The sequence below is a fragment of the Oryctolagus cuniculus genome, chromosome 13 (genome assembly GCF_051225735.1).
Source record: "Oryctolagus cuniculus isolate XC-2025 breed Fujian yellow rabbit chromosome 13, ASM5122573v1, whole genome shotgun sequence".
Taxonomy (NCBI): domain Eukaryota; kingdom Metazoa; phylum Chordata; class Mammalia; order Lagomorpha; family Leporidae; genus Oryctolagus; species Oryctolagus cuniculus.
This window is the reverse complement of record NC_142879.1, coordinates 97,056,069-97,064,993: the sequence shown is the minus strand read 5'-3', so window position 1 is coordinate 97,064,993 and position 8,925 is coordinate 97,056,069.

Sequence of the window (8,925 nt, the reverse complement as noted above, 5' to 3'; positions counted from 1 at the left end):
GTGGAGGATGGCCCAAGTCCTTGGGACCCTGCACCATCGTGGGAGAAATGGAAAAGCTCCTGGCTCTTGGCTTCAGATTGGCTCAGACCTGGCTCTTGTGGCCCTTTGGGGACTGAACCAGCAGATGGAAGACGTCTCTATCTCTCTGCCTCTGGCTCCCTGTAACTCTGCTTTTCAAATAAATAAATAAATCTAAAAAAATGTGCAGAGGCCAGTGCTGCGGGCGCAGCTGGTTAACGCCCTGGCCTGAGGCACCGGCATCCCATATGGGTGCTGGTTCAAGTCTCGGCTGCTCTACTTCTGATCCAGCTCTCTGCTATGGCCTGGGAAAGCAGTAGAAGATGGCCCAAGTCCTCGAGTCCCTGAACCCGCATGGGAGGCCCGGAAGAAGCTCCTGGCTTCGAATCGGCGCAGCTCTGGCCGTTGCAGCCATCTGGGGAGTGAGCCAGCGGATGGAAGACCTCTCTCTCTCTCTGTCTCTCTCTGTCTCTGCCTCTCCTCCCTCTGTATAACTCTGACTTTCAAATAAATAAATAAATCTTTAAAAAGTATATGTGAGCATGAGTTATCTATTGTGGGGAACAGAGAGTTGGGAGCGTGGTCTGTGGATGCAGCGCTGGGCGCAGGGCCAGCCCTCCAGTAGCCCACGTCATTCCTGTTCTTGGAAGCCTGCTGACCACCCCCTGATGCCTGTTCGCCCATCTCGCTATCAAAGTCCTGTGTCTGGCCAGGCGAATGCCATGCTGCGCATTAGTGAGACCGAGTGTAACTCGCACGGGGGCATGCTGGCTATTTCCAAGCTTTCCTTCGTGCCAGGTTGTTCCCTGGGGGAGCAATACACTACTGTCTTCCATAAGCCGCTTATGTTGTTGTCTACAAAAGCAAGTGAAATCATGACCTAATGCAGAGCACTACGGACTTGGCTAAATATACTTCACTGAGATTCTTGCTCCTCTTAAGATCTTCAGTCTCTGATTAGGTCTGCAATGGAACGGATCTGGAAGCAGTTGCCCCTGTCCGGTCCAGGTGGGCATCGTGAGCCAGTCATTCTCCTTTCCTTGTCTCTGCCAGCTGAGTGATGGATGGCTGGCACCAAAAACACTACCCTAGCTCAAAGTGTGTCCCAGTGCACAGTTTAATTTTGGTGAGTTACATCTACAGGCTTGTCAAAGAAATCATTGCCTTCACAGTCTTGTATTTAAAAACATATAATGTCCACATGAACTGTACAGCTTCCAGCAGCTTCCAGAAGAGAGCAGCATAGTTTAGGTCTTGCTGTTTCCTCCTTTAGTATCAGAAACTGGCCTCACAAGAGGACTGAGTAGAAAGCCAACGGGGGCTGTGGCATTCCTCCCTGGGTCCCCAGCTGCCAAGGCCACCTGTTCCCGCAAAGTGCACAGGCTCTGAGCTCCTGCTTTCCCTCACTATCAAAATGCATCACTGGCGACATTAGCTTAGCACTGGGTGTCCAGTGTCACACTCAGCATTTTGAATAGGGTCCTGGTCACGTCACAAATGCTTACAAGGCAGGTTCTATCACTGACTATTTTATGGAGGAAGAAACACAGCTGTGAGGGGGCAGGGACCAGGAACGCACTTGTCACCAGCAGGTGTAAGTGCCAGGGTTAATCACTGCTAATCCTGCTTCCCTGGAACCCCCCTCTCTCTCTCTAATTTAAGGGAATGCACTCTTCAGGTATCAGCAGGGTGACTTGACAATAAATTCAATTTAATACAACACCTACTGCTAGCTAATATTTGTATAGCTCATTACAATTTATAATGTAATTTCCTATATAGTAGTTCATTTGATCCTTATATTAACTCCATGTTAAACTTGAGAAAAGGAGACGCAGAGATGAACAAGTTTGGGTAAACTCGTGTCACTAGTAAGTGACATAATTACGTGTGGATGGAGAGCTCTGGGGACATTTACCGTTTTCTCCTGCTCTTTGTGCAGGTGGCAATGAACACAGAAGCCAAAAGAGGAGCCTCTTTTCGGCAAGCATCTTCAGATACTGATCCTTTTTGGCTGATACACCAAATGTTAGAAACTCTGCTTTTTGAAAAGTGGTCTGGGGCCGGCTCTGTGCTGCAGCAGGTTAACACCCTGGCCTGAAGCGCCAGCATCCCATATGGGTGCCGGTTCTAGTCCCGGCTGCTCCACTTCTGATCCAGCTCTCTGCTATGGCCTGGGAAAGCTGTAGAAGATGGCCCAAGTCCTCGGGCCCCTGCACCCATGTGGGAGACCTGGAAGAAGTTCCTGGCTCCTGGCTTCGGATCGGCGTAGCTCCGGCCGTTGCAGCCAATTGGGGAGTGAACCAGCGGATGGAAGACCTCTCTCTCTCTCTCTCTGCCTCTCCTCTCTCTGTGTAGCTCTGACTTTCAAATAAAAATAAAAAAATAGAAAAATGGTCTAGTTTCATCCCCACAATACGTGTAGGAGGCAGAGCCTTCATCAAGGATAGATCTCATCATTCTTATTACAGAACGAGTAAAGCAAATTTGAGGAGTTAAATATTCTTTTCCAAATGACAGAACTAGAAAGTGGCAGAGCCAGGATTTGATTCCAGGTCCATTAATCACCTAACCTTTTTCTCCTGACTCCAACCTACAACAGTGCCGTATGCCTGGGTGGGTGTCAGGAGTGCTAGGAGATGCAGAAGAGGCATCCAAGTCATCCCTTGCAAAAAACTCACTCTCAGCACAAAAAAATCTTACACACGGGGAGACCTCCAGGACATTTTGAGGCAGCCCATCACTCAGTGCACATGTGTATAGCACAGAGGGCACAATGCATGGAGAGGTACAGATAGCACTTTGGAGGGAGAGGGAGCTGAACTGCTTCCAAGCAGGACAAACAGCATTGTGACCCCTGGAGGTCAGAGTCAGGGCAGGCCCTGGAAGGAGAGAGAGCACATAGGCACGGGGTGATTGAGGAGTGGTTAATAAAGCTGCGGCTCCAAATGTGGGCAGGGTTCAGGGAAATTGACAAAGGTGCATGATCCTGGGCTTAGTTAGTGCGGTGGGGCTACATGGATGGGGGAAGAGGCTGAGGGAATATTGACGAAGCCAGCAAGAAGGGGAGTGAAAATGGAAACACTGACTAGATCACACTGTTCCTGTGCTCGGCTCTCTTCAATGCCTCTGGTTTGCTAAGTCCAGTATGCATCACACACACACATGCACACATACATGCACCCACCACACACATCACATGTACACACATGTTCACAGTGCAAAACGACATAGCACACTCATGCATACTCACACACCACACATGCATGCACACGTACACACAATGCACAGCACACACACCATCATACACATACACAATGCACAATGCAGCACGTGTACACATGTGTAAAGTAGAGGTGCACACTCATGTGCACAGGCACACGGATACACACAGCAGATGTGCTCACACTTACACACAGGTACACATTGCTGCGTTCTAACTGGAAAAACACTGAGGCACAGACAGAATCAGAAGGAGGCTTCTTCACCTTAAACGTTTAAAAACAAAAAAAATTTTCATTTTATTTAAAAGGCAGAGAGATAAAGAGAAAGAACACACACACACACACACACACACAGATCTTTCATCTGCTGTTTCACTCCCCAAACAGCTGGGGCTGGACAGGCTAAAACCAGGGCCCTAGAACTCCACCTGAGTCTCCCACAGGGGTGGCATGGTCTGAAACAGTTGAGCCATCACCTGCTAGTGCCACAGGAAGCTAGGATGAGAGTCTGAGCCAGGACCACAGCTCTCTGACATGGGATGCAGGCATCCCAAGCAGCATCTTCACTGCTGTGCCAAATACCTGTCCCTTGGTTCCAGATCTTGCTCCCCTTGGCAAAAGCACCATTCCTGCCTTTCCAGTGTCTAGCAAATATATCCGTTCCCTTGCACCTGAGACCAATTGCCTCCTGCTTCCTCTCCCTCCCTCTCCCCTCTCTCCCCAAGGCCATGCAGCCCTCATCGCCTGTTTTCAGTTCTGTCCCTCACCTTACCTAGAGGCAGGGGATTTTGCCTTGGGTCTGCTTTTGGCAAGAAAGAAGGAGGTTGATAAATGCTTAATTTTCTTTCTCAGGGACAGCAATCATTGTTTCCTTTCTTCCTTTTGTTCTTCTCAAACTACTTATTAAGGAAATGTCCAACCACAGACAAATGGAAAAGGCTGAGTTCAGAGAATCCATCATCTCAGGGCCTGAGTCTCTTTATGTCTGCTCCTGCTCTCTCTCCACCATCAGGCATCCTGTGATTCTTTTGATGTGTACGGTTAACATTGTGTGGGTATTTGATTTTTAAAACCTAAGTCTAAAGGACATTAGGATTGTAGCTACTAACTCCATCACTCACTATTTAAAAACATAACTTAGGAAGATGGAAAACTGGGGTACACTATGAAGAAGATTCTTATATTTTGAGTGACTGTGGCATCTCAAGAGGAAATATTGGTTGTGTCAGTCTATAAAATCTTAGGGTTGAAATGAAATCAGCATATGAAGGAGTTATCTATACCCTCATGTTCATTGCAGCTCAATTCACAATAGCTAAGATATGGAATCAACCCAAATGTACACCAACTGATGACTGGATAAAGAAATTATGTTATTTATATATTGTGGAATACTACTCAGCTGTAAAAAAGAGTTGTACTTTGGAAATTTATATTTATTAAATAAAAGTTAAAAAATAAAAAAATGAGGCTTAATAGGCTAATCCTCCACCTTGCGGCGCTGGCACACCAGGTTCTAGTCCCGGTCGGGCGCTGGATTCTGTCCCGGTTGCCCCTCTTCCAGGCCAGCTCTCTGCTGTGGCCAGGGAGTGCAGTGGAGGATGGCCCAAGTGCTTGGGCCCTGCACCCCATGGGAGACCAGGATAAGTACCTGGCTCCTGCCATCAGATCAGCGTGGTGCGCCAGCCGCAGCACGCCAGCCGTGGCGGCCACTGGAGGGTGAACCAACGGCAAAAGGAAAACCTTTCTCTCTCTGTCTCTCTCACTGTCCACTCTGCCTGAAAAAAAAAAAAATCCTGTCTTTTGTAACAAAATAGATGCAACTGGAAACCAGTATACTTACTGAAATAAGCCAGTCCCAAAAAGACAAATACCATATGGTTTCCCTGATCTGTGGTAACTAATAGAGTACCTAAAATGTAATGTATAGGAGTGAAATTGACATTTTGCACTCTGATGACTGTTTATAGCCCCGACCAGTGTTTTTTTCTTTCCTTCTTACTATTTGTTGAATTCTTTACTTAGTGTAAGGTTAATTTTATGAGTATAAAGTAAACTGAAAGTAGGTCATTGTACACATTAAGAGAGGGATTAGGAGAGGAAGGAGGGAGAAGGGTAGGAGCGTGGGCAGGAGGGAGGGTGGGGTGGGAAGTATCACTATGTTCCTAAATCTGTATACATGAAATTTGTATACCTTAAAGAAAATTAAAAAAAAAGAAACAAAACTTGTAAACATAAAAAATAATCTTAGGGTCTTGTCAAGCGCTGGTTGCTTCTAATTTGTACATCCAAGTCCGGCATGGCAGTCCTCTGGGACACTGATCTCTCTGGCCTGTCCTCCTCGTGACAGCCCGTGAAGCTCTCTGTTCATCCCTCCTGTGTGAAGAACTGCCCACAACAGAGAACTCGGCTCTGCAGGCAGACAGGGGAACTGGTGCTTCCTCCTGCCTTCCTTGCTCTGCAGCCTGCCTGCCTGTTTCCTGGACCGCAGAGTGTGATGCCTGAGAACAGACCTGTCCTTATCCATCTCCATGCCCACAGCAGCTAGCAAGGGCCTTCTGTGCAGTAGATGCTTAATAAATACTCATTGCAAGTTCATTCACGCTGCGTAAAGTGCCCATTGTTGTTGATTCATGAGACTGCGTGAGAAATTCCACTCGCGTTGTTGGTTAAGTGAGGAAAATGAGCTTCTGGGTCACCTGGTGGTTAATTCCAACCTTCAGAGTGCCCTGGCTCCTGTGGTCCACATCTCCCGTGCTGGCCTCCTCGCCACACCTGTGGGAGCTCTCAGGGTCATTTTCGGCCATGCCTGTCAGGGAGTTTCTGAAACCCAGCCTGACACTTTGCTTTATTTTGAAAAATGATTTTGTGTGGAGTCAGCTATGGAGCGAGGCCAGGCAATTTTGTGTGCAGTGAGGGAGGGCTGGGAGGGCTGAGAATTCCATGGACAGCGTAGGGACCTTGTATGCCCAGGCCTTGAACCTGTGGACCCTGAAGGAGGGGCAGGTCAACTGAAAACAGCCCCATTGCTCTGGGCTTGTTATGGAGACAGTTCCATCTACAGCAGCTCTTAAGTACCATTGTCCTTCTGAGCTCGGTGCCTGATTCTTCCTCCATCAGAGGGCACAAGCAGGATGCCATACGAGTAGCTGTGCTACAGGAAGCTCAGCTAAACAAAATTGTACTGCTTAGGGGGAGTGGATGAAAATGCAACTGAGGTCACGGCACGCCAAAGGGAATTTATTGTATGAAAATTCTATTGTAAGAAATTCATAAATCATTATTACTATTTGTTGCGTGCTTACTTTGTGGCCAGGCACAGAACTGAGCCCTTTACCTAACCCTATGGATGAGGATTTAAGTACATCCTGATTAAGTAACTTCCCAAGGTCTGACAAGTTATAAGTAGAGCCTGTGTGTGAATATAGGTGCACACGGTCTCCAGATTTGCTGTTGAAAATCACTGTGTCCCACACAATACATATTTAATGTGTGATAACTGCTATTATTTTTAACATTGATGAAAATGCTAAAAGGACAAAAATCCCCTACTGAGTTGACAGTAATATTGCCTCCTTTACTGACTAGTGAGGGATGTTGGAGGTTGGCAGTGGTCAGGGCAACTCTGTGAACAGGCAATCATCTTTCTGTGTGACTTGGGCTTCTAGCAGCAAGGTGCCTGGTTATGAGAAAGACTCTCAGAGGTGGAGCCTGTCAGGAGATTTGGAAGGAAGACTCCATATGATCTGATTTCAGTGGTCACACTGGTCCATGGCCACCTTGTTTTGTCAGCAATAGGCTCTGTCCAGTTCCTTGGAAGTAGTTCATTAAGTCTAGCCTACCCTCAGATTGGGACTGGAGGAAGAATTAAGCTCTACTTCTTGGTGCTGGTAGGGGGAATAGCTCCTATAACACTGGAAGTCTTCCATAAATAAAATTCATCTCTTCTCTCCATCCTTCATTTAATCAGTTACTTATATTAGTATGCTCTTGCCGGTTTATAGTTTCAAAACATTTGTGGGAAAATGTAACTAAAATACAATATGAATTTTCCAGAACTTTTTTGGAAACATGCTGGTATAAGATCATAACTGTGTAAATAGAAATAATTTTACTTCCACTTTTCCAATTTGAATATCTTTTATTTTTTTTAAACCTTAATCCCTTGGCTATAACCTCCAGTAAAGGGTATTGGATTTTGTCAAATACTTTTCCTACATTTTTTGATGCCATCATTTGTTTTACTATCTGGTATGTTTTCATTTCAGCCAGAAAGACCAAAGTGTTTCTTGGCAGGCACCTCCGCAAGTGACAGATCATCAGTTTTGGTTTGTCTGCGAATGTCTTAACTTCTCCTTCCTCTTGGAAGGATAATTGGTCTTTCTGTGCCTGCCATTTTGGTTGACATTCTTTTTCTTTCAACACTTTGAATGCATCATCCCAATTCCTTCTGACTTCATAATTTCTGATAAGAAATGCTTTATTTACAATGAGGGCCCCCTTATATTCATGAGTCATGTCTCTTGTTGCTTTAGAGATTTTCTCTTTGCTTGCTTTCTCTTGGCTTATTTTTTCATATAAGTTGTGGATTGGCAAATTTGCTTAAGTTTTATTTTCTCTTTTCTTCAGTTTTATAGAAAAATTGGAAATATTGCTCACAGAGTTCTTATTTTTCCTTACTGTTAACATGTGTTGTATTTTGTGCATCTAGCTATGGGTCTCTTTAAGTTTATCCTACTTAGAGTTGGTTGAGATTAGTATTTTTAAATGAAATTTGAGACTTTTTTCTCTTTCATTCCTTTGAGAAGGAGAGAGGGAGAGAATGAGAAAGAGTCAGACAGATGGAGATACTTCTCACCCACAGGTCTCCTTTCCAAATGCCCACAGTGGCTGAGGCTTAGCCAGGGTGAAGCTGGGAACTCAATTCAGGTCTCCCATGCTATGGAAAGCGAAGGTCCAGCCACTTCCTAGGGTGTGCAATAGCAGGAAGCTAGAATGGAGAATGAAACTGAGACTTGAATCCAGGCACTCCAACATGGGACATGGACATCCCAATTGGTGGCTTAACCATTAGGTCAAATGCCCAATACCAACGTTTGAGAAATTTTTGACCACTATTTTTTCAAATCCTCTTTTTCTAGCCCTTTGTCTCTCTCATCTTCTTCTGAAGATTCTTGTTATACTTATGGGAAAAGGTAATTAAAAGATAAACTTATTCTGGTGTAAAAAATTGAAATCTTGCATAATTTTCTTTTTCTGTCACTTTCAAATAAATGAAAATGAATAAATAATTTTTTAAAGATTTATTTATTTATTTGAGAGTTAGAGTTATACAGAGAGAGGAGAGACATAGAGAGAGAGAGGTCTTCCATCTGCTGGTTCACTCCCCAGTTGGTTGCCACGGCCAGAGCTGCGCCAGTCAGGAACTAGGAGCCAGGAGCTTCTTCAGGGTCTCCCATATGGGTGCAGATGCTCAAGGACTTGGGCCGTCTTCTACTGCTTTCCCAGGTCATAGCAGAGAGCTGGAATGGAAGCGGAGTAGCTGGGTCTTGAACCGGCGCCCATATGGGATGCCGGCACTTCAGGCCAGGGCGTTAACCCACTGCACCACAGCAGTGGGTATGTTTTTTAAAAAACAATACACAATTTCCATGAGCTTTTACAAGAACACTTATACATGGAA